Source organism: Idiotropiscis lumnitzeri, unplaced genomic scaffold, assembly GCF_059441095.1.
Source record: "Idiotropiscis lumnitzeri isolate Australia: NSW breed Sydney's pygmy pipehorse unplaced genomic scaffold, RoL_Ilum_1.0 HiC_scaffold_108, whole genome shotgun sequence".
NCBI lineage: Eukaryota > Metazoa > Chordata > Actinopteri > Syngnathiformes > Syngnathidae > Idiotropiscis > Idiotropiscis lumnitzeri.
Genome location: NW_028283646.1, coordinates 612,603 through 638,553, shown reverse-complemented (window position 1 = coordinate 638,553; position 25,951 = coordinate 612,603).

The window sequence follows — 25,951 nt, the reverse complement described above, 5'->3', positions numbered from 1 at the left end:
AAGCCTGGGAAGTCATTAATTTGATTGTCCAGTATTTCCCTTATGAGATAATGCCTCACATAGCAAATGTGTACAGTGCGAGCTGAAAATGCATTTTCAGCACTAAAAAAACAAACTTTTATAACAGCTAAACCAAACGTTTCCAATGTAAATTTCCACCTTTATATAGTGTAAAAAGACATCCTGAAGCCTGGGCAGTCATTAATTTGATTGTCCAGTATTTCCCTTATGAGATAATGCCTCACATAGCAAATGTGTACAGTGCGAGCTGAAAATGCATTTTCAGCACTAAAAAAACCAAACTTTTATAACAGCTAAACCAAACGTTTCCAATGTACATTTCCACCTTTATATAGTGTAGAAAGGCATCCTGAAGCCTGGAAAGTCATTGATTTGATTGTCCAGTATTTCCTTCATGAGATATTGCAACACTTAGAAAAAGTGTACAGCGCCAGCAGACAATGAATTTTCAGCACTAAAAAAACGAAACTTCATTAACAGCTAAACTAAACGTTTCCAATGTAAATTTCCAACTTTATATAGAGTAAAAAGACATCCTGAAGCCTGGGCAGCCATTAATTTGATTGTCCAATATTTCCCTTATGAGATAATGCCTCTCATAGCAAATGTGTACAGCGCGAGCTGAAAATGCATTTACAGCACTAAAAAACCAAACTTTTATAACAGCTAAACCAAACGTTTCCAATGTAAATTTCCACCTTTATATAGTGTAAAAAGACATCCTGAAGCCTGGGCAGTCATTAATTTGATTGTCCAATATTTCCCTTATGAGATAATGCCTCTCATAGCAAATGTGTACAGCGCGAGCTGAAAATGCATTTACAGCACTAAAAAACCAAACTTTTATAACAGCTAAACCAAACGTTTCCAATGTAAATTTCCACCTTTATATAGTGTAGAAATGCATCCTGAAGCCTGGAAAGTCATTAATTTGATTGTCCAGTATTTCCTTCATGAGATATTGCAACACTTAGAAAAAGTGTACAGCGCCAGCAGACAATGCATTTTCAGCACTAAAAAAAACGAAACTTCATTAACAGCTAAACTAAACGTTTCCAATGTAAATTTCCACCTTTATATAGTGTAAAAAGACATCCTGAAGCCTGGGCAGTCATTAATTTGATTGTCCAATATTTCCTTTATGAGATAATGCCTCTCATAGCAAATGTGTACAGCGCGAGCTGAAAATGCATTTACAGCACTAAAAAAACAAACTTTTATAACAGCTAAACCAAACGTTTCCAATGTAAATTTCCACCTTTATATAGTGTAGAAAGGCATCCTGAAGCCTGGAAAGTCATTAATTTGATTGTCCAGTATTTCCTTCATGAGATATTGCAACACTTAGAAAAAGTGTACAGCGCCAGCAGACAATGAATTTTCAGCACTAAAAAAACGAAACTTCATTAACAGCTAAACTAAACGTTTCCGATGTAAATTTCCACCCTTATATAGTGTAAAAAGGCATCCTGAAGCCTGGGAAGTCATTAATTTGATTGTCCAGTATTTCCCTTATGAGATAATGCCTCACATAGCAAATGTGTACAGTGCGAGCTGAAAATGCATTTTCAGCACTAAAAAAACAAACTTTTATAACAGCTAAACCAAACGTTTCCAATGTAAATTTCCACCTTTATATAGTGTAAAAAGACATCCTGAAGCCTGGGCAGTCATTAATTTGATTGTCCAGTATTTCCCTTATGAGATAATGCCTCACATAGCAAATGTGTACAGTGCGAGCTGAAAATGCATTTTCAGCACTAAAAAAACCAAACTTTTATAACAGCTAAACCAAACGTTTCCAATGTACATTTCCACCTTTATATAGTGTAGAAAGGCATCCTGAAGCCTGGAAAGTCATTGATTTGATTGTCCAGTATTTCCTTCATGAGATATTGCAACACTTAGAAAAAGTGTACAGCGCCAGCAGACAATGAATTTTCAGCACTAAAAAAACGAAACTTCATTAACAGCTAAACTAAACGTTTCCAATGTAAATTTCCAACTTTATATAGAGTAAAAAGACATCCTGAAGCCTGGGCAGCCATTAATTTGATTGTCCAATATTTCCCTTATGAGATAATGCCTCTCATAGCAAATGTGTACAGCGCGAGCTGAAAATGCATTTACAGCACTAAAAAAACGAAACTTCATTAACAGCTAAACTAAACGTTTCCGATGTAAATTTCCACCTTTATATAGTGTAAAAAGACATCCTGAAGCCTGGGCAGTCATTAATTTGATTGTCTAATATTTCCCTTATGAGATAATGCCTCTCATAGCAAATGTGTACAGCGCGAGCTGAAAATGCATTTACAGCACTAAAAAACCAAACTTTTATAACAGCTAAACCAAACGTTTCCAATGTACATTTCCACCTTTATATAGTGTAGAAAGGCATCCTGAAGCCTGGAAAATCATTAATTTGATTGTCCAGTATTTCCTTCATGAGATATTGCAACACTTAGAAAAAGTGTACAGCGCCAGCAGACAATGAATTTTCAGCACTAAAAAAACGAAACTTCATTAACAGCTAAACTAAACGTTTCCAATGTAAATTTCCACCTTTATATAGTGTAAAAAGACATCCTGAAGCCTGGGCAGTCATTAATTTGATTGTCCAATATTTCCTTTATGAGATAATGCCTCTCATAGCAAATGTGTACAGCGCGAGCTGAAAATGCATTTACAGCACTAAAAAACCAAACTTTTATAACAGCTAAACCAAACGTTTCCAATGTAAATTTCCACCTTTATATAGTGTAGAAAGGCATCCTGAAGCCTGGAAAGTCATTAATTTGATTGTCCAGTATTTCCTTCATGAGATATTGCAACACTTAGAAAAAGTGTACAGCGCCAGCAGACAATGAATTTTCAGCACTAAAAAAACGAAACTTCATTAACAGCTAAACTAAACGTTTCCGATGTAAATTTCCACCCTTATATAGTGTAAAAAGACATCCTGAAGCCTGGGCAGTCATTAATTTGATTGTCTAATATTTCCCTTATGAGATAATGCCTCTCATAGCAAATGTGTACAGCGCGAGCTGAAAATGCATTTACAGCACTAAAAAACCAAACTTTTATAACAGCTAAACCAAACGTTTCCAATGTACATTTCCACCTTTATATAGTGTAGAAAGGCATCCTGAAGCCTGGAAAGTCATTAATTTGATTATCCAGTATTTCCTTCATGAGATATTGCAACACTTAGAAAAAGTGTACAGCGCCAGCAGACAATGAATTTTCAGCACTAAAAAAACGAAACTTCATTAACAGCTAAACTAAACGTTTCCAATGTAAATTTCCACCCTTATATAGTGTAAAAAGACATCCTGAAGCCTGGGCAGTCATTAATTTGATTGTCCAATATTTCCCTTATGAGATAATGCTTCTCATAGCAAATGTGTACAGCGCGAGCTGAAAATGCATTTACAGCACTAAAAAACCAAACTTTTATAACAGCTAAACCAAACGTTTCCAATGTAAATTTCCACCTTTATATAGTGTAGAAAGGCATCCTGAAGCCTGGAAAGTCATTAATTTGATTGTCCAGTATTTCCTTCATGAGATATTGCAACACTTAGAAAAAGTGTACAGCGCCAGCAGACAATGAATTTTCAGCACTAAAAAAACGAAACTTCATTAACAGCTAAACCAAACGTTTCCAATGTAAATTTCCACATTTATAGAGTGTAAAAAGGCATCCTGAAGCCTGGGAAGTCATTAATTTGATTGTCCAGTATTTCCCTTATGAGATAATGCCTCACATAGCAAATGTGTACAGTGCGAGCTGAAAATGCATTTTCAGCACTAAAAAACCAAACTTTTATAACAGCTAAACCAAACGTTTCCAATGTAAATTTCCACCTTTATATAGTGTAAAACGACATCCTGAAGCCTGGGCAGTCATTAATTTGATTGTCCAGTATTTCCCTTATGAGATAATGCCTCACACAGCAAATGTGTACAGTGCGAGCTGAAAATGCATTTTCAGCACTAAAAAAACCAAACTTTTATAACAGCTAAACCAAACGTTTCCAATGTAAATTTCCACCTTTATATAGTGTAAAAAGACATCCTGAAGCCTGGGCAGTCATTAATTTGATTGTCCAATATTTCCCTTCTGAGATAATGCCTCTCATAGCAAATGTGTACAGCGCGAGATGAAAATGCATTTACAGCACTAAAAAACCAAACTTTTATAACAGCTAAACCAAACGTTTCCAATGTACATTTCCACCTTTATATAGTGTAGAAAGGCATCCTGAAGCCTGGAAAGTCATTAATTTGATTGTCCAGTATTTCCTTCATGAGATATTGCAACACTTAGAAAAAGTGTACAGCGCCAGCAGACAATGAATTTTCAGCACTAAAAAAACGAAACTTCATTAACAGCTAAACTAAACGTTTCCAATGTAAATTTCCACCCTTATATAGTGTAAAAATACATCCTGAAGCCTGGGCAGTCATTAATTTGATTGTCCAATATTTCCCTTATGAGATAATGCCTCTCATAGCAAATGTGTACAGCGCGAGCTGAAAATGCATTTACAGCACTAAAAAACCAAACTTTTATAACAGCTAAACCAAACGTTTCCAATGTAAATTTCCACCTTTATATAGTGTAGAAAGGCATCCTGAAGCCTGGAAAGTCATTAATTTGATTGTCCAGTATTTCCTTCATGAGATATTGCAACACTTAGAAAAAGTGTACAGCGCCAGCAGACAATGAATTTTCAGCACTAAAAAAACGAAACTTCATTAACAGCTAAACCAAACGTTTCCAATGTAAATTTCCACATTTATAGAGTGTAAAAAGGCATCCTGAAGCCTGGGAAGTCATTAATTTGATTGTCCAGTATTTCCCTTATGAGATAATGCCTCACATAGCAAATGTGTACAGTGCGAGCTGAAAATGCATTTTCAGCACTAAAAAAACAAACTTTTATAACAGCTAAACTAAACGTTTCCAATGTATATTTCCACCTTTATATAGTGTAAAAAGACATCCTGAAGCCTGGGCAGTCATTAATTTGATTGTCCAGTATTTCCCTTATGAGATAATGCCTCACATAGCAAATGTGTACAGTGCGAGCTGAAAATGCATTTTCAGCACTAAAAAACCAAACTTTTATAACAGCTAAACCAAACGTTTCCAATGTAAATTTCCACCTTTATATAGTGTAAAACGACATCCTGAAGCCTGGGCAGTCATTAATTTGATTGTCCAGTATTTCCCTTATGAGATAATGCCTCACACAGCAAATGTGGACAGTGCGAGCTGAAAATGCATTTTCAGCACTAAAAAAACCAAACTTTTATAACAGCTAAACCAAACGTTTCCAATGTAAATTTCCACCTTTATATAGTGTAAAAAGACATCCTGAAGCCTGGGCAGTCATTAATTTGATTGTCCAGTATTTCCCTTATGAGATAATGCCTCACACAGCAAATGTGTACAGTGCGAGCTGAAAATGCATTTTCAGCACTAAAAAAACCAAACTTTTATAACAGCTAAACCAAACGTTTCCAATGTAAATTTCCACCTTTATATAGTGTAAAAAGACATCCTGAAGCCTGGGCAGTCATTAATTTGATTGTCCAATATTTCCCTTCTGAGATAATGCCTCTCATAGCAAATGTGTACAGCGCGAGCTGAAAATGCATTTACAGCACTAAAAAACCAAACTTTTATAACAGCTAAACCAAACGTTTCCAATGTACATTTCCACCTTTATATAGTGTAGAAAGGCATCCTGAAGCCTGGAAAGTAATTAATTTGATTGTCCAGTATTTCCTTCATGAGATATTGCAACACATAGAAAAAGTGTACAGCGCCAGCAGACAATGAATTTTCAGCACTAAAAAAACGAAACTTCATTAACAGCTAAACTAAACGTTTCCAATGTAAATTTCCACCTTTATATAGTGTAGAAAGGCATCCTGAAGCCTGGAAAGTCATTAATTTGATTGTCCAGTATTTCCTTCATGAGATATTGCAACACTTAGAAAAAGTGTACAGCGCCAGCAGACAATGAATTTTCAGCACTAAAAAAACGAAACTTCATTAACAGCTAAACTAAACGTTTCCAATGTAAATTTCCACCCTTATATAGTGTAAAAAGACATCCTGAAGCCTGGGCAGTCATTAATTTGATTGTCCAATATTTCCCTTATGAGATAATGCTTCTCATAGCAAATGTGTACAGCGCGAGCTGAAAATGCATTTACAGCACTAAAAAACCAAACTTTTATAACAGCTAAACCAAACGTTTCCAATGTAAATTTCCACCTTTATATAGTGTAGAAAGGCATCCTGAAGCCTGGAAAGTCATTAATTTGATTGTCCAGTATTTCCTTCATGAGATATTGCAACACTTAGAAAAAGTGTACAGCGCCAGCAGACAATGAATTTTCAGCACTAAAAAAAACGAAACTTCATTAACAGCTAAACCAAACGTTTCCAATGTAAATTTCCACATTTATAGAGTGTAAAAAGGCATCCTGAAGCCTGGGAAGTCATTAATTTGATTGTCCAGTATTTCCCTTATGAGATAATGCCTCACATAGCAAATGTGTACAGTGCGAGCTGAAAATGCATTTTCAGCACTAAAAAACCAAACTTTTATAACAGCTAAACCAAACGTTTCCAATGTAAATTTCCACCTTTATATAGTGTAAAAAGACATCCTGAAGCCTGGGCAGTCATTAATTTGATTGTCCAGTATTTCCCTTATGAGATAATGCCTCACACAGCAAATGTGTACAGTGCGAGCTGAAAATGCATTTTCAGCACTAAAAAAACCAAACTTTTATAACAGCTAAACCAAACGTTTCCAATGTAAATTTCCACCTTTATATAGTGTAAAAAGACATCCTGAAGCCTGGGCAGTCATTAATTTGATTGTCCAATATTTCCCTTCTGAGATAATGCCTCTCATAGCAAATGTGTACAGCGCGAGATGAAAATGCATTTACAGCACTAAAAAACCAAACTTTTATAACAGCTAAACCAAACGTTTCCAATGTACATTTCCACCTTTATATAGTGTAGAAAGGCATCCTGAAGCCTGGAAAGTCATTAATTTGATTGTCCAGTATTTCCTTTATGAGATATTGCAACACTTAGAAAAAGTGTACAGCGCCAGCAGACAATGAATTTTCAGCACTAAAAAAACGAAACTTCATTAACAGCTAAACTAAACGTTTCCAATGTAAATTTCCACCCTTATATAGTGTAAAAATACATCCTGAAGCCTGGGCAGTCATTAATTTGATTGGCCAATATTTCCCTTATGAGATAATGCCTCTCATAGCAAATGTGTACAGCGCGAGCTGAAAATGCATTTACAGCACTAAAAAACCAAACTTTTATAACAGCTAAACCAAACGTTTCCAATGTAAATTTCCACCTTTATATAGTGTAGAAAGGCATCCTGAAGCCTGGAAAGTCATTAATTTGATTGTCCAGTATTTCCTTCATGAGATATTGCAACACTTAGAAAAAGTGTACAGCGCCAGCAGACAATGAATTTTCAGCACTAAAAAAACGAAACTTCATTAACAGCTAAACCAAACGTTTCCAATGTAAATTTCCACATTTATAGAGTGTAAAAAGGCATCCTGAAGCCTGGGAAGTCATTAATTTGATTGTCCAGTATTTCCCTTATGAGATAATGCCTCACATAGCAAATGTGTACAGTGCGAGCTGAAAATGCATTTTCAGCACTAAAAAAACAAACTTTTATAACAGCTAAACCAAACGTTTCCAATGTAAATTTCCACCTTTATATAGTGTAAAAAGACATCCTGAAGCCTGGGCAGTCATTAATTTGATTGTCCAGTATTTCCCTTATGAGATAATGCCTCACATAGCAAATGTGTACAGTGCGAGCTGAAAATGCATTTTCAGCACTAAAAAAACCAAACTTTTATAACAGCTAAACCAAACGTTTCCAATGTAAATTTCCACCTTTATATAGTGTAAAAAGACATCCTGAAGCCTAGGCAGTCATTAATTTGATTGTCCAATATTTCCCTTATGAGACAATGCCTCTCATAGCAAATGTGTACAGCGCGAGCTGAAAATGCATTTTCAGCACTAAAAAAACAAACTTTTATAACAGCTAAACCAAACGTTTCCAATGTACATTTCCACCTTTATATAGTGTAGAAAGGCATCCTGAAGCCTGGAAAGTCATTGATTTGATTGTCCAGTATTTCCTTCATGAGATATTGCAACACTTAGAAAAAGTGTACAGCGCCAGCAGACAATGAATTTTCAGCACTAAAAAAACGAAACTTCATTAACAGCTAAACTAAACGTTTCCAATGTAAATTTCCACCTTTATATAGTGTAAAAAGACATCCTGAAGCCTGGGCAGTCATTAATTTGATTGTCCAATATTTCCCTAATGAGATAATGCCTCTCATAGCAAATGTGTACAGCGCGAGCTGAAAATGCATTTACAGCACTAAAAAACCAAACTTTTATAACAGCTAAACCAAACGTTTCCAATGTAAATTTCCACCTTTATATAGTGTAGAAAGGCATCCTGAAGCCTGGAAAGTCATTAATTTGATTGTCCAGTATTTCCTTCATGAGATATTGCAACACTTAGAAAAAGTGTACAGCGCCAGCAGACAATGAATTTTCAGCACTAAAAAAAACGAAACTTCATTAACAGCTAAACTAAACGTTTCCAATGTAAATTTCCACCTTTATATAGTGTAAAAAGACATCCTGAAGCCTGGGCAGTCATTAATTTGATTGTCCAATATTTCCCTTATGAGATAATGCCTCTCATAGCAAATGTGTACAGCGCGAGCTGAAAATGCATTTACAGCACTAAAAAACCAAACTTTTATAACAGCTAAACCAAACGTTTCCAATGTAAATTTCCACCTTTATATAGTGTAGAAAGGCATCCTGAAGCCTGGAAAGTCATTAATTTGATTGTCCAGTATTTCCTTCATGAGATATTGCAACACTTAGAAAAAGTGTACAGCGCCAGCAGACAATGAATTTTCAGCACTAAAAAAACGAAACTTCATTAACAGCTAAACCAAACGTTTCTAATGTAAATTTCCACATTTATAGAGTGTAAAAAGGCATCCTGAAGCCTGGGAAGTCATTAATTTGATTGTCCAGTATTTCCCTTATGAGATAATGCCTCACATAGCAAATGTGTACAGTGCGAGCTGAAAATGCATTTTCAGCACTAAAAAACCAAACTTTTATAACAGCTAAACCAAACGTTTCCAATGTAAATTTCCACCTTTTTATAGTGTAAAAAGACATCCTGAAGCCTGGGCAGTCATTAATTTGATTGTCCAATATTTCCCTTTTGAGATAATGCCTCTCATAGCAAATGTGTACAGCGCGAGCTGAAAATGCATTTACAGCACTAAAAAACCAAACTTTTATAACAGCTAAACCAAACGTTTCCAATGTACATTTCCACCTTTATATAGTGTAGAAAGGCATCCTGAAGCCTGGAAAGTCATTAATTTGATTGTCCAGTATTTCCTTCATGAGATATTGCAACACTTAGAAAAAGTGTATAGCGCCAGCAGACAATGAATTTTCAGCACTAAAAAAACGAAACTTCATTAACAGCTAAACTAAACGTTTCCGATGTAAATTTCCACCCTTATATAGTGTAAAAAGACATCCTGAAGCCTGGGCAGTCATTAATTTGATTGTCTAATATTTCCCTTCTGAGATAATGCCTCTCATAGCAAATGTGTACAGCGCGAGCTGAAAATGCATTTACAGCACTAAAAAACCAAACTTTTATAACAGCTAAACCAAACGTTTCCAATGTACATTTCCACCTTTATATAGTGTAGAAAGGCATCCTGAAGCCTGGAAAGTCATTAATTTGATTGTCCAGTATTTCCTTCATGAGATATTGCAACACTTAGAAAAAGTGTACAGCGCCAGCAGACAATGAATTTTCAGCACTAAAAAAACGAAACTTCATTAACAGCTAAACCAAACGTTTCCAATGTAAATTTCCACATTTATAGAGTGTAAAAAGGCATCCTGAAGCCTGGGAAGTCATTAATTTGATTGTCCAGTATTTCCCTTATGAGATAATGCCTCTCATAGCAAATGTGTACAGCGCGAGCTGAAAATGCATTTACAGCACTAAAAAACCAAACTTTTATAACAGCTAAACCAAACGTTTCCAATGTACATTTCCACCTTTATATAGTGTAGAAAGGCATCCTGAAGCCTGGAAAGTCATTAATTTGATTGTCCAGTATTTCCTTCATGAGATATTGCAACACTTAGAAAAAGTGTACAGCGCCAGCAGACAATGAATTTTCAGCACTAAAAAAACGAAACTTCATTAACAGCTAAACTAAACGTTTCCAATGTAAATTTCCACCCTTATATAGTGTAAAAATACATCCTGAAGCCTGGGCAGTCATTAATTTGATTGTCCAATATTTCCCTTATGAGATAATGCCTCTCATAGCAAATGTGTACAGCGCGAGCTGAAAATGCATTTACAGCACTAAAAAACCAAACTTTTATAACAGCTAAACCAAACGTTTCCAATGTAAATTTCCACCTTTATATAGTGTAAAAAGACATCCTGAAGCCTGGGCAGTCATTAATTTGATTGTCCAGTATTTCCCTTATGAGATAATGCCTCACATAGCAAAAGTGTACAGTGCGAGCTGAAAATGCATTTTCAGCACTAAAAAAACCAAACTTTTATAACAGCTAAACCAAACGTTTCCAATGAAAATTTCCACCTTTATATAGTGTAAAAAGACATCCTGAAGCCTGGGCAGTCATTAATTTGATTGTCCAATATTTCCCTTCTGAGATAATGCCTCTCATAGCAAATGTGTACAGCGCGAGCTGAAAATGCATTTACAGCACTAAAAAACCAAACTTTTATAACAGCTAAACCAAACGTTTCCAATGTACATTTCCACCTTTATATAGTGTAGAAAGGCATCCTGAAGCCTGGAAAGTCATTAATTTGATTGTCCAGTATTTCCTTCATGAGATATTGCAACACTTAGAAAAAGTGTACAGCGCCAGCAGACAATGAATTTTCAGCACTAAAAAAACGAAACTTCATTAACAGCTAAACTAAACGTTTCCAATGTAAATTTCCACCCTTATATAGTGTAAAAATACATCTTGAAGCCTGGGCAGTCATTAATTTGATTGTCCAATATTTCCCTTATGAGATAATGCCTCTCATAGCAAATGTGTACAGCGCGAGCTGAAAATGCATTTACAGCACTAAAAAACCAAACTTTTATAACAGCTAAACCAAACGTTTCCAATGTAAATTTCCACCTTTATATAGTGTAGAAAGGCATCCTGAAGCCTGGAAAGTCATTAATTTGATTGTCCAGTATTTCCTTCATGAGATATTGCAACACTTAGAAAAAGTGTACAGCGCCAGCAGACAATGAATTTTCAGCACTAAAAAAACGAAACTTCATTAACAGCTAAACCAAACGTTTCCAATGTAAATTTCCACATTTATAGAGTGTAAAAAGGCATCCTGAAGCCTGGGAAGTCATTAATTTGATTGTCCAGTATTTCCCTTATGAGATAATGCCTCACATAGCAAATGTGTACAGTGCGAGCTGAAAATGCATTTTCAGCACTAAAAAAACAAACTTTTATAACAGCTAAACCAAACGTTTCCAATGTAAATTTCCACCTTTATATAGTGTAAAAAGACATCCTGAAGCCTGGGCAGTCATTAATTTGATTGTCCAGTATTTCCCTTATGAGATAATGCCTCACATAGCAAATGTGTACAGTGCGAGCTGAAAATGCATTTTCAGCACTAAAAAAACCAAACTTTTATAACAGCTAAACCAAACGTTTCCAATGTACATTTCCACCTTTATATAGTGTAGAAAGGCATCCTGAAGCCTGGAAAGTCATTGATTTGATTGTCCAGTATTTCCTTCATGAGATATTGCAACACTTAGAAAAAGTGTACAGCGCCAGCAGACAATGAATTTTCAGCACTAAAAAAACGAAACTTCATTAACAGCTAAACTAAACGTTTCCAATGTAAATTTCCAACTTTATATAGAGTAAAAAGACATCCTGAAGCCTGGGCAGCCATTAATTTGATTGTCCAATATTTCCCTTATGAGATAATGCCTCTCATAGCAAATGTGTACAGCGCGAGCTGAAAATGCATTTACAGCACTAAAAAACCAAACTTTTATAACAGCTAAACCAAACGTTTCCAATGTAAATTTCCACCTTTATATAGTGTAAAAAGACATCCTGAAGCCTGGGCAGTCATTAATTTGATTGTCCAATATTTCCCTTATGAGATAATGCCTCTCATAGCAAATGTGTACAGCGCGAGCTGAAAATGCATTTACAGCACTAAAAAACCAAACTTTTATAACAGCTAAACCAAACGTTTCCAATGTAAATTTCCACCTTTATATAGTGTAGAAAGGCATCCTGAAGCCTGGAAAGTCATTAATTTGATTGTCCAGTATTTCCTTCATGAGATATTGCAACACTTAGAAAAAGTGTACAGCGCCAGCAGACAATGCATTTTCAGCACTAAAAAAAACGAAACTTCATTAACAGCTAAACTAAACGTTTCCAATGTAAATTTCCACCTTTATATAGTGTAAAAAGACATCCTGAAGCCTGGGCAGTCATTAATTTGATTGTCCAATATTTCCTTTATGAGATAATGCCTCTCATAGCAAATGTGTACAGCGCGAGCTGAAAATGCATTTACAGCACTAAAAAACCAAACTTTTATAACAGCTAAACCAAACGTTTCCAATGTAAATTTCCACCTTTATATAGTGTAGAAAGGCATCCTGAAGCCTGGAAAGTCATTAATTTGATTGTCCAGTATTTCCTTCATGAGATATTGCAACACTTAGAAAAAGTGTACAGCGCCAGCAGACAATGAATTTTCAGCACTAAAAAAACGAAACTTCATTAACAGCTAAACCAAACGTTTCCAATGTAAATTTCCACATTTATAGAGTGTAAAAAGGCATCCTGAAGCCTGGGAAGTCATTAATTTGATTGTCCAGTATTTCCCTTATGAGATAATGCCTCACATAGCAAATGTGTACAGTGCGAGCTGAAAATGCATTTTCAGCACTAAAAAAACAAACTTTTATAACAGCTAAACCAAACGTTTCCAATGTAAATTTCCACCTTTATATAGTGTAAAAAGACATCCTGAAGCCTGGGCAGTCATTAATTTGATTGTCCAGTATTTCCCTTATGAGATAATGCCTCACATAGCAAATGTGTACAGTGCGAGCTGAAAATGCATTTTCAGCACTAAAAAAACCAAACTTTTATAACAGCTAAACCAAACGTTTCCAATGTACATTTCCACCTTTATATAGTGTAGAAAGGCATCCTGAAGCCTGGAAAGTCATTGATTTGATTGTCCAGTATTTCCTTCATGAGATATTGCAACACTTAGAAAAAGTGTACAGCGCCAGCAGACAATGAATTTTCAGCACTAAAAAAACGAAACTTCATTAACAGCTAAACTAAACGTTTCCAATGTAAATTTCCAACTTTATATAGAGTAAAAAGACATCCTGAAGCCTGGGCAGCCATTAATTTGATTGTCCAATATTTCCCTTATGAGATAATGCCTCTCATAGCAAATGTGTACAGCGCGAGCTGAAAATGCATTTACAGCACTAAAAAACCAAACTTTTATAACAGCTAAACCAAACGTTTCCAATGTAAATTTCCACCTTTATATAGTGTAAAAAGACATCCTGAAGCCTGGGCAGTCATTAATTTGATTGTCCAATATTTCCCTTATGAGATAATGCCTCTCATAGCAAATGTGTACAGCGCGAGCTGAAAATGCATTTACAGCACTAAAAAACCAAACTTTTATAACAGCTAAACCAAACGTTTCCAATGTAAATTTCCACCTTTATATAGTGTAGAAAGGCATCCTGAAGCCTGGAAAGTCATTAATTTGATTGTCCAGTATTTCCTTCATGAGATATTGCAACACTTAGAAAAAGTGTACAGCGCCAGCAGACAATGCATTTTCAGCACTAAAAAAAACGAAACTTCATTAACAGCTAAACTAAACGTTTCCAATGTAAATTTCCACCTTTATATAGTGTAAAAAGACATCCTGAAGCCTGGGCAGTCATTAATTTGATTGTCCAATATTTCCTTTATGAGATAATGCCTCTCATAGCAAATGTGTACAGCGCGAGCTGAAAATGCATTTACAGCACTAAAAAACCAAACTTTTATAACAGCTAAACCAAACGTTTCCAATGTAAATTTCCACCTTTATATAGTGTAGAAAGGCATCCTGAAGCCTGGAAAGTCATTAATTTGATTGTCCAGTATTTCCTTCATGAGATATTGCAACACTTAGAAAAAGTGTACAGCGCCAGCAGACAATGAATTTTCAGCACTAAAAAAACGAAACTTCATTAACAGCTAAACTAAACGTTTCCGATGTAAATTTCCACCCTTATATAGTGTAAAAAGACATCCTGAAGCCTGGGCAGTCATTAATTTGATTGTCTAATATTTCCCTTATGAGATAATGCCTCTCATAGCAAATGTGTACAGCGCGAGCTGAAAATGCATTTACAGCACTAAAAAACCAAACTTTTATAACAGCTAAACCAAACGTTTCCAATGTACATTTCCACCTTTATATAGTGTAGAAAGGCATCCTGAAGCCTGGAAAGTCATTAATTTGATTATCCAGTATTTCCTTCATGAGATATTGCAACACTTAGAAAAAGTGTACAGCGCCAGCAGACAATGAATTTTCACAGCACTAAAAAAACGAAACTTCATTAACAGCTAAACCAAACGTTTCCAATGTAAATTTCCACATTTATAGAGTGTAAAAAGGCATCCTGAAGCCTGGGAAGTCATTAATTTGATTGTCCAGTATTTCCCTTATGAGATAATGCCTCACATAGCAAATGTGTACAGTGCGAGCTGAAAATGCATTTTCAGCACTAAAAAACCAAACTTTTATAACAGCTAAACCAAACGTTTCCAATGTAAATTTCCACCTTTATATAGTGTAAAAAGACATCCTGAAGCCTGGGCAGTCATTAATTTGATTGTCCAGTATTTCCCTTATGAGATAATGCCTCACACAGCAAATGTGTACAGTGCGAGCTGAAAATGCATTTTCAGCACTAAAAAAACCAAACTTTTATAACAGCTAAACCAAACGTTTCCAATGTAAATTTCCACCTTTATATAGTGTAAAAAGACATCCTGAAGCCTGGGCAGTCATTAATTTGATTGTCCAATATTTCCCTTATGAGATAATGCCTCTCATAGCAAATGTGTACAGCGCGAGCTGAAAATGCATTTACAGCACTAAAAAACCAAACTTTTATAACAGCTAAACCAAACGTTTCCAATGTAAATTTCCACCTTTATATAGTGTAGAAAGGCATCCTGAAGCCTGGAAAGTCATTAATTTGATTGTCCAGTATTTCCTTCATGAGATATTGCAACACTTAGAAAAAGTGTACAGCGCCAGCAGACAATGCATTTTCAGCACTAAAAAAAACGAAACTTCATTAACAGCTAAACTAAACGTTTCCAATGTAAATTTCCACCTTTATATAGTGTAAAAAGACATCCTGAAGCCTGGGCAGTCATTAATTTGATTGTCCAATATTTCCCTTATGAGATAATGCCTCTCATAGCAAATGTGTACAGCGCGAGCTGAAAATGCATTTACAGCACTAAAAAACCAAACTTTTATAACAGCTAAACCAAACGTTTCCAATGTAAATTTCCACCTTTATATAGTGTAGAAAGGCATCCTGAAGCCTGGAAAGTCATTAATTTGATTGTCCAGTATTTCCTTCATGAGATATTGCAACACTTAGAAAAAGTGTACAGCGCCAGCAGACAATGAATTTTCAGCACTAAAAAAACGAAACTTCATTAACAGCTAAACTAAACGTTTCCGATGTAAATTTCCACCCTTATATAGTGTAAAAAGACATCCTGAAGCCTGGGCAGTCATTAATTTGATTGTCTAATATTTCCCTTATGAGATAATGCCTCTCATAGCAAATGTGTACAGCGCGAGCTGAAAATGCATTTACAGCACTAAAAAACCAAACTTTTATAACAGCTAAACCAAACGTTTCCAATGTACATTTCCACCTTTATATAGTGTAGAAAGGCATCCTGAAGCCTGGAAAGTCATTAATTTGATTATCCAGTATTTCCTTCATGAGATATTGCAACACTTAGAAAAAGTGTACAGCGCCAGCAGACAATGAATTTTCAGCACTAAAAAAACGAAACTTCATTAACAGCTAAACCAAACGTTTCCAATGTAAATTTCCACATTTATAGAGTGTAAAAAGGCATCCTGAAGCCTGGGAAGTCATTAATTTGATTGTCCAGTATTTCCCTTATGAGATAATGCCTCACATAGCAAATGTGTACAGTGCGAGCTGAAAATGCATTTTCAGCACTAAAAAACCAAACTTTTATAACAGCTAAACCAAACGTTTCCAATGTAAATTTCCACCTTTATATAGTGTAAAAAGACATCCTGAAGCCTGGGCAGTCATTAATTTGATTGTCCAGTATTTCCCTTATGAGATAATGCCTCACACAGCAAATGTGTACAGTGCGAGCTGAAAATGCATTTTCAGCACTAAAAAAACCAAACTTTTATAACAGCTAAACCAAACGTTTCCAATGTAAATTTCCACCTTTATATAGTGTAAAAAGACATCCTGAAGCCTGGGCAGTCATTAATTTGATTGTCCAATATTTCCCTTCTGAGATAATGCCTCTCATAGCAAATGTGTACAGCGCGAGCTGAAAATGCATTTACAGCACTAAAAAACCAAACTTTTATAACAGCTAAACCAAACGTTTCCAATGTAAATTTCCACCTTTATATAGTGTAGAAAGGCATCCTGAAGCCTGGAAAGTCATTAATTTGATTGTCCAGTATTTCCTTCATGAGATATTGCAACACTTAGAAAAAGTGTACAGCGCCAGCAGACAATGAATTTTCAGCACTAAAAAAACGAAACTTCATTAACAGCTAAACCAAACGTTTCCAATGTAAATTTCCACATTTATAGTGTAAAAAGGCATCCTGAAGCCTGGGAAGTCATTAATTTGATTGTCCAGTATTTCCCTTATGAGATAATGCCTCACATAGCAAATGTGTACAGTGCGAGCTGAAAATGCATTTTCAGCACTAAAAAACCAAACTTTTATAACAGCTAAACCAAACGTTTCCAATGTAAATTTCCACCTTTATATAGTGTAAAAAGACATCCTGAAGCCTGGGCAGTCATTAATTTGATTGTCCAGTATTTCCCTTATGAGATAATGCCTCACACAGCAAATGTGTACAGTGCGAGCTGAAAATGCATTTTCAGCACTAAAAAAACCAAACTTTTATAACAGCTAAACCAAACGTTTCCAATGTAAATTTCCACCTTTATATAGTGTAAAAAGACATCCTGAAGCCTGGGCAGTCATTAATTTGATTGTCCAATATTTCCCTTCTGAGATAATGCCTCTCATAGCAAATGTGTACAGCGCGAGCTGAAAATGCATTTACAGCACTAAAAAACCAAACTTTTATAACAGCTAAACCAAACGTTTCCAATGTACATTTCCACCTTTATATAGTGTAGAAAGGCATCCTGAAGCCTGGAAAGTCATTAATTTGATTGTCCAGTATTTCCTTCATGAGATATTGCAACACTTAGAAAAAGTGTACAGCGCCAGCAGACAATGAATTTTCAGCACTAAAAAAACGAAACTTCATTAACAGCTAAACTAAACGTTTCCAATGTAAATTTCCACCCTTATATAGTGTAAAAAGACATCCTGAAGCCTGGGCAGTCATTAATTTGATTGTCCAATATTTCCCTTATGAGATAATGCCTCTCATAGCAAATGTGTACAGCGCGAGCTGAAAATGCATTTACAGCACTAAAAAACCAAACTTTTATAACAGCTAAACCAAACGATTCCAATGTAAATTTCCACCTTTATATAGTGTAGAAAGGCATCCTGAAGCCTGGAAAGTCATTAATTTGATTGTCCAGTATTTCCTTCATGAGATATTGCAACACTTAGAAAAAGTGTACAGCGCCAGCAGACAATGAATTTTCAGCACTAAAAAAACGAAACTTCATTAACAGCTAAACCAAACGTTTCCAATGTAAATTTCCACATTTATAGAGTGTAAAAAGGCATCCTGAAGCCTGGGAAGTCATTAATTTGATTGTCCAGTATTTCCCTTATGAGATAATGCCTCACATAGCAAATGTGTACAGTGCGAGCTGAAAATGCATTTTCAGCACTAAAAAAACAAACTTTTATAACAGCTAAACCAAACGTTTCCAATGTAAATTTCCACCTTTATATAGTGTAAAAAGACATCCTGAAGCCTGGGCAGTCATTAATTTGATTGTCCAGTATTTCCCTTATGAGATAATTTCTCACACAGCAAATGTGTACAGTGCGAGCTGAAAATGCATTTTCAGCACTAAAAAAACCAAACTTTTATAACAGCTAAACCAAACGTTTCCAATGTAAATTTCCACCTTTATATAGTGTAAAAAGACATCCTGAAGCCTGGGCAGTCATTAATTTGATTGTCCAATATTTCCCTTCTGAGATAATGCCTCTCATAGCAAATGTGTACAGCGCGAGCTGAAAATGCATTTACAGCACTAAAAAACCAAACTTTTATAACAGCTAAACCAAACGTTTCCAATGTACATTTCCACCTTTATATAGTGTAGAAGGCATCCTGAAGCCTGGAAAGTCATTAATTTGATTGTCCAGTATTTCCTTCATGAGATATTGCAACACTTAGAAAAAGTGTACAGCGCCAGCAGACAATGAATTTTCAGCACTAAAAAAACGAAACTTCATTAACAGCTAAACTAAACGTTTCCAATGTAAATTTCCACCCTTATATAGTGTAAAAAGACATCCTGAAGCCTGGGCAGTCATTAATTTGATTGTCCAATATTTCCCTTATGAGATAATGCCTCTCATAGCAAATGTGTACAGCGCGAGCTGAAAATGCATTTTCAGCACTAAAAAACCAAACTTTTATAACAGCTAAACCAAACGTTTCCAATGTAAATTTCCACCTTTATATAGTGTAGAAAGGCATCCTGAAGCCTGGAAAGTCATTAATTTGATTGTCCAGTATTTCCTTCATGAGATATTGCAACACTTAGAAAAAGTGTACAGCGCCAGCAGACAATGAATTTTCAGCACTAAAAAAACGAAACTTCATTAACAGCTAAACCAAACGTTTCCAATGTAAATTTCCACATTTATAGAGTGTAAAAAGGCATCCTGAAGCCTGGGAAGTCATTAATTTGATTGTCCAGTATTTCCCTTATGAGACAATGCCTCACATAGCAAATGTGTACAGTGCGAGCTGAAAATGCATTTTCAGCACTAAAAAACCAAACTTTTATAACAGCTAAACCAAACGTTTCCAATGTAAATTTACACCTTTATATAGTGTAAAAAGACATCCTGAAGCCTGGGCAGTCATTAATTTGAGTGTCCAGTATTTCCCTTATGAGATAATGCCTCACACAGCAAATGTGTACAGTGCGAGCTGAAAATGCATTTTCAGCACTAAAAAAACCAAACTTTTATAACAGCTAAACCAAACGTTTCCAATGTAAATTTCCACCTTTATATAGTGTAAAAAGACATCCTGAAGCCTGGGCAGTCATTAATTTGATTGTCCAATATTTCCCTTCTGAGATAATGCCTCTCATAGCAAATGTGTACAGCGCGAGCTGAAAATGCATTTACAGCACTAAAAAACCAAACTTTTATAACAGCTAAACCAAACGTTTCCAATGTACATTTCCACCTTTATAGAGTGTAGAAAGGCATCCTGAAGCCTGGAAAGTCATTAATTTGATTGTCCAGTATTTCCTTCATGAGATATTGCAACACTTAGAAAAAGTGTACAGCGCCAGCAGACAATGAATTTTCAGCACTAAAAAAACGAAACTTCATTAACAGCTAAACTAAACGTTTCCAATGTAAATTTCCACCCTTATATAGTGTAAAAAGACATCCTGAAGCCTGGGCAGTCATTAATTTGATTGTCCAATATTTCCCTTATGAGATAATGCCTCTCATAGCAAATGTGTACAGCGCGAGCTGAAAATGCATTTACAGCACTAAAAAACCAAACTTTTATAACAGCTAAACCAAACGTTTCCAATGTAAATTTCCACCTTTATATAGTGTAGAAAGGCATCCTGAAGCCTGGAAAGTCATTAATTTGATTGTCCAGTATTTCCTTCATGAGATATTGCAACACTTAGAAAAAGTGTACAGCGCCAGCAGACAATGAATTTTCAGCACTAAAAAAACGAAACTTCATTAACAGCTAAACCAAACGTTTCCAATGTAAATTTCCACATTTATAGAGTGTAAAAAGGCATCCTGAAGCCTGGGAAGTCATTAATTTGATTGTCCAGTATTTCCCTTATGAGATAATGCCTCACATAGCAAATGCGTACAGTGCGAGCTGAAAATGCATTTTCAGCACTAAAAAAACAAACTTTTATAACAGCTAAACCAAACGTTTCCAATGTAAATTTCCACCTTTATATAGTGTAAAAAGACATCCTGAAGCCTGGGCAGTCATTAATTTGATTGTCCAGTATTTCCCTTATGAGATAATGCCTCACACAGCAAATGTGTACAGTGCGAGCTGAAAATGCATTTTCAGCACTAAAAAAAACAAACTTTTATAACAGCTAAACCAAACGTTTCCAATGTAAATTTCCACCTTTATATAGTGTAAAAAGACATCCTGAAGCCTGGGCAGTCATTAATTTGATTGTCCAATATTTCCCTTCTGAGATAATGCCTCTCATAGCAAATGTGTACAGCGCGAGCTGAAAATGCATTTACAGCACTAAAAAACCAAACTTTTATAACAGCTAAACCAAACGTTTCCAATGTACATTTCCACCTTTATATAGTGTAGAAAGGCATCCTGAAGCCTGGAAAGTCATTAATTTGATTGTCCAGTATTTCCTTCATGAGATATTGCAACACTTAGAAAAAGTGTACAGCGCCAGCAGACAATGAATTTTCAGCACTAAAAAAACGAAACTTCATTAACAGCTAAACTAAACGTTTCCAATGTAAATTTCCACCCTTATATAGTGTAAAAAGACATCCTGAAGCCTGGGCAGTCATTAATTTGATTGTCCAATATTTCCCTTATGAGATAATGCCTCTCATAGCAAATGTGTACAGCGCGAGCTGAAAATGCATTTACAGCACTAAAAAACCAAACTTTTATAACAGCTAAACCAAACGTTTCCAATGTAAATTTCCACCTTTATATAGTGTAGAAAGGCATCCTGAAGCCTGGAAAGTCATTAATTTGATTGTCCAGTATTTCCTTCATGAGATATTGCAACACTTAGAAAAAGTGTACAGCGCCAGCAGACAATGAATTTTCAGCACTAAAAAAACGAAACTTCATTAACAGCTAAACCAAACGTTTCCAATGTAAATTTCCACATTTATAGAGTGTAAAAAGGCATCCTGAAGCCTGGGAAGTCATTAATTTGATTGTCCAGTATTTCCCTTATGAGATAATGCCTCACATAGCAAATGTGTACAGTGCGAGCTGAAAATGCATTTTCAGCACTAAAAAACCAAACTTTTATAACAGCTAAACCAAACGTTTCCAATGTAAATTTCCACCTTTATATAGTGTAAAAAGACATCCTGAAACCTGGGCAGTCATTAATTTGATTGTCCAGTATTTCCCTTATGAGATAATGCCTCACACAGCAAATGTGTACAGTGCGAGCTGAAAATGCATTTTCAGCACTAAAAAAACCAAACTTTTATAACAGCTAAACCAAACGTTTCCAATGTAAATTTCCACCTTTATATAGTGTAAAAAGACATCCTGAAGCCTGGGCAGTCATTAATTTGATTGTCCAATATTTCCCTTCTGAGATAATGCCTCTCATAGCAAATGTGTACAGCGCGAGCTGAAAATGCATTTACAGCACTAAAAAACCAAACTTTTATAACAGCTAAACCAAACGTTTCCAATGTACATTTCCACCTTTATATAGTGTAGAAAGGCATCCTGAAGCCTGGAAAGTCATTAATTTGATTGTCCAGTATTTCCTTCATGAGATATTGCAACACTTAGAAAAAGTGTACACGCCAGCAGACAATGAATTTTCAGCACTAAAAAAACGAAACTTCATTAACAGCTAAACTAAACGTTTCCAATGTAAATTTCCACCCTTATATAGTGTAAAAAGACATCCTGAAGCCTGGGCAGTCATTAATTTGATTGTCCAATATTTCCCTTATGAGATAATGCCTCTCATAGCAAATGTGTACAGCGCGAGCTGAAAATGCATTTACAGCACTAAAAAACCAAACTTTTATAACAGCTAAACCAAACGTTTCCAATGTAAATTTCCACCTTTATATAGTGTAGAAAGGCATCCTGAAGCCTGGAAAGTCATTAATTTGATTGTCCAGTATTTCCTTCATGAGATATTGCAACACTTAGAAAAAGTGTACAGCGCCAGCAGACAATGAATTTTCAGCACTAAAAAAACGAAACTTCATTAACAGCTAAACCAAACGTTTCCAATGTAAATTTCCACATTTATAGAGTGTAAAAAGGCATCCTGAAGCCTGGGAAGTCATTAATTTGATTGTCCAGTATTTCCCTTATGAGATAATGCCTCACATAGCAAATGTGTACAGTGCGAGCTGAAAATGCATTTTCAGCACTAAAAAACCAAACTTTTATAACAGCTAAACCAAACGTTTCCAATGTAAATTTCCACCTTTATATAGTGTAAAAAGACATCCTGAAGCCTGGGCAGTCATTAATTTGATTGTCCAATATTTCCCTTCTGAGATAATGCCTCTCATAGCAAATGTGTACAGCGCGAGCTGAAAATGCATTTACAGCACTAAAAAACCAAACTTTTATAACAGCTAAACCAAACGTTTCCAATGTACATTTCCACCTTTATATAGTGTAGAAAGGCATCCTGAAGCCTGGAAAGTCATTAATTTGATTGTCCAGTATTTCCTTCATGAGATATTGCAACACTTAGAAAAAGTGTACAGCGCCAGCAGACAATGAATTTTCAGCACTAAAAAAACGAAACTTCATTAACAGCTAAACCAAACGTTTCCAATGTAAATTTCCACCTTTATATAGTGTAAAAAGACATCCTGAAGCCTGGGCAGTCATTAATTTGATTGTCCAGTATTTCCCTTATGAGATAATGCCTCACATAGCAAATGTGTACAGTGCGAGCTGAAAATGCATTTTCAGCACTAAAAAAACCAAACTTTTATAACAGCTAAACCAAACGTTTCCAATGTAAATTTCCACCTTTATATAGTGTAAAAAGACATCCTGAAGCCTGGGCAGTCATTAATTTGATTGTCCAATATTTCCCTTCTGAGATAATGCCTCTCATAGCAAATGTGTACAGCGCGAGCTGAAAATGCATTTACAGCACTAAAAAACCAAACTTTTATAACAGCTAAACCAAACGTTTCCAATGTACATTTCCACCTTTATATAGTGTAGAAAGGCATCCTGAAGCCTGGAAAGTCATTAATTTGATTGTCCAGTATTTCCTTCATGAGATATTGCAACACTTAGAAAAAGTGTACAGCGCCAGCAGACAATGAATTTTCAGCACTAAAAAAACGAAACTTCATTAACAGCTAAACTAAACGTTTCCAATGTAAATTTCCACCCTTATATAGTGTAAAAAGACATCCTGAAGCCTGGGCAGTCATTAATTTGATTGTCCAATATTTCCCTTATGAGATAATGCTTCTCATAGCAAATGTGTACAGCGCGAGCTGAAAATGCATTTACAGCACTAAAAAACCAAACTTTTATAACAGCTAAACCAAACGTTTCCAATGTAAATTTCCACCTTTATATAGTGTAGAAAGGCATCCTGAAGCCTGGAAAGTCATTAATTTGATTGTCCAGTATTTCCTTCATGAGATATTGCAACACTTAGAAAAAGTGTACAGCGCCAGCAGACAATGAATTTTCAGCACTAAAAAAACGAAACTTCATTAACAGCTAAACCAAACGTTTCCAATGTAAATTTCCACATTTATAGAGTGTAAAAAGGCATCCTGAAGCCTGGGAAGTCATTAATTTGATTGTCCAGTATTTCCCTTATGAGATAATGCATAGCAAATGTGTACAGTGCGAGCTGAAAATGCATTTTCAGCACTAAAAAACCAAACTTTTATAACAGCTAAACCAAACGTTTCCAATGTAAATTTCCACCTTTATATAGTGTAAAAAGACATCCTGAAGCCTGGGCAGTCATTAATTTGATTGTCCAGTATTTCCATTATGAGATAATGCCTCACACAGCAAAAGTGTACAGTGCGAGCTGAAAATGCATTTTCAGCACTAAAAAAACCAAACTTTTATAACAGCTAAACCAAACGTTTCCAATGTAAATTTCCACCTTTATATAGTGTAAAAAGACATCCTGAAGCCTGGGCAGTCATTAATTTGATTGTCCAATATTTCCCTTCTGAGATAATGCCTCTCATAGCAAATGTGTACAGCGCGAGCTGAAAATGCATTTACAGCACTAAAAAACCAAACTTTTATAACAGCTAAACCAAACGTTTCCAATGTACATTTCCACCTTTATATAGTGTAGAAAGGCATCCTGAAGCCTGGAAAGTCATTAATTTGATTGTCCAGTATTTCCTTCATGAGATATTGCAACACTTAGAAAAAGTGTACAGCGCCAGCAGACAATGAATTTTCAGCACTAAAAAAACGAAACTTCATTAACAGCTAAACTAAACGTTTCCAATGTAAATTTCCACCCTTATATAGTGTAAAAAGACATCCTGAAGCCTGGGCAGTCATTAATTTGATTGTCCAATATTTCCCTTGAGATAATGCCTCTCATAGCAAATGTGTACAGCGCGAGCTGAAAATGCATTTACAGCACTAAAAAACCAAACTTTTATAACAGCTAAACCAAACGTTTCCAATGTAAATTTCCACCTTTATATAGTGTAGAAAGGCATCCTGAAGCCTGGAAAGTCATTAATTTGATTGTCCAGTATTTCCTTCATGAGATATTGCAACACTTAGAAAAAGTGTACAGCGCCAGCAGACAATGAATTTTCAGCACTAAAAAAACGAAACTTCATTAACAGCTAAACCAAACGTTTCCAATGTAAATTTCCACATTTATAGAGTGTAAAAAGGCATCCTGAAGCCTGGGAAGTCATTAATTTGATTGTCCAGTATTTCCCTTATGAGATAATGCCTCACATAGCAAATGTGTACAGTGCGAGCTGAAAATGCATTTTCAGCACTAAAAAACCAAACTTTTATAACAGCTAAACCAAACGTTTCCAATGTAAATTTCCACCTTTATATAGTGTAAAAAGACATCCTGAAGCCTGGGCAGTCATTAATTTGATTGTCCAGTATTTCCCTTATGAGATAATGCCTCACAAGGCAAATGTGTACAGCGCGAGCTGAAAATGCATTTACAGCACTAAAAAAACAAACTTTTATAACAGCTAAACTAAACGTTTCCAATGTAAATTTCCACCTTTATATAGTGTAAAATTACATCCTGAAGCCTGGGCAGTCATTAATTTGATTGTCCAATATTTCCCTTATGAGATAATGCCTCTCATAGCAAATGTGTACAGCGCGAGCTGAAAATGCATTTACAGCACTAAAAACCCAAACTTTTATAACAGCTGAACCAAACGTTTCCAATGTAAATTTCCACCTTTATATAGTGTAGAAAGGCATCCTGAAGCCTGGAAAGTCATTAATTTGATTGTCCA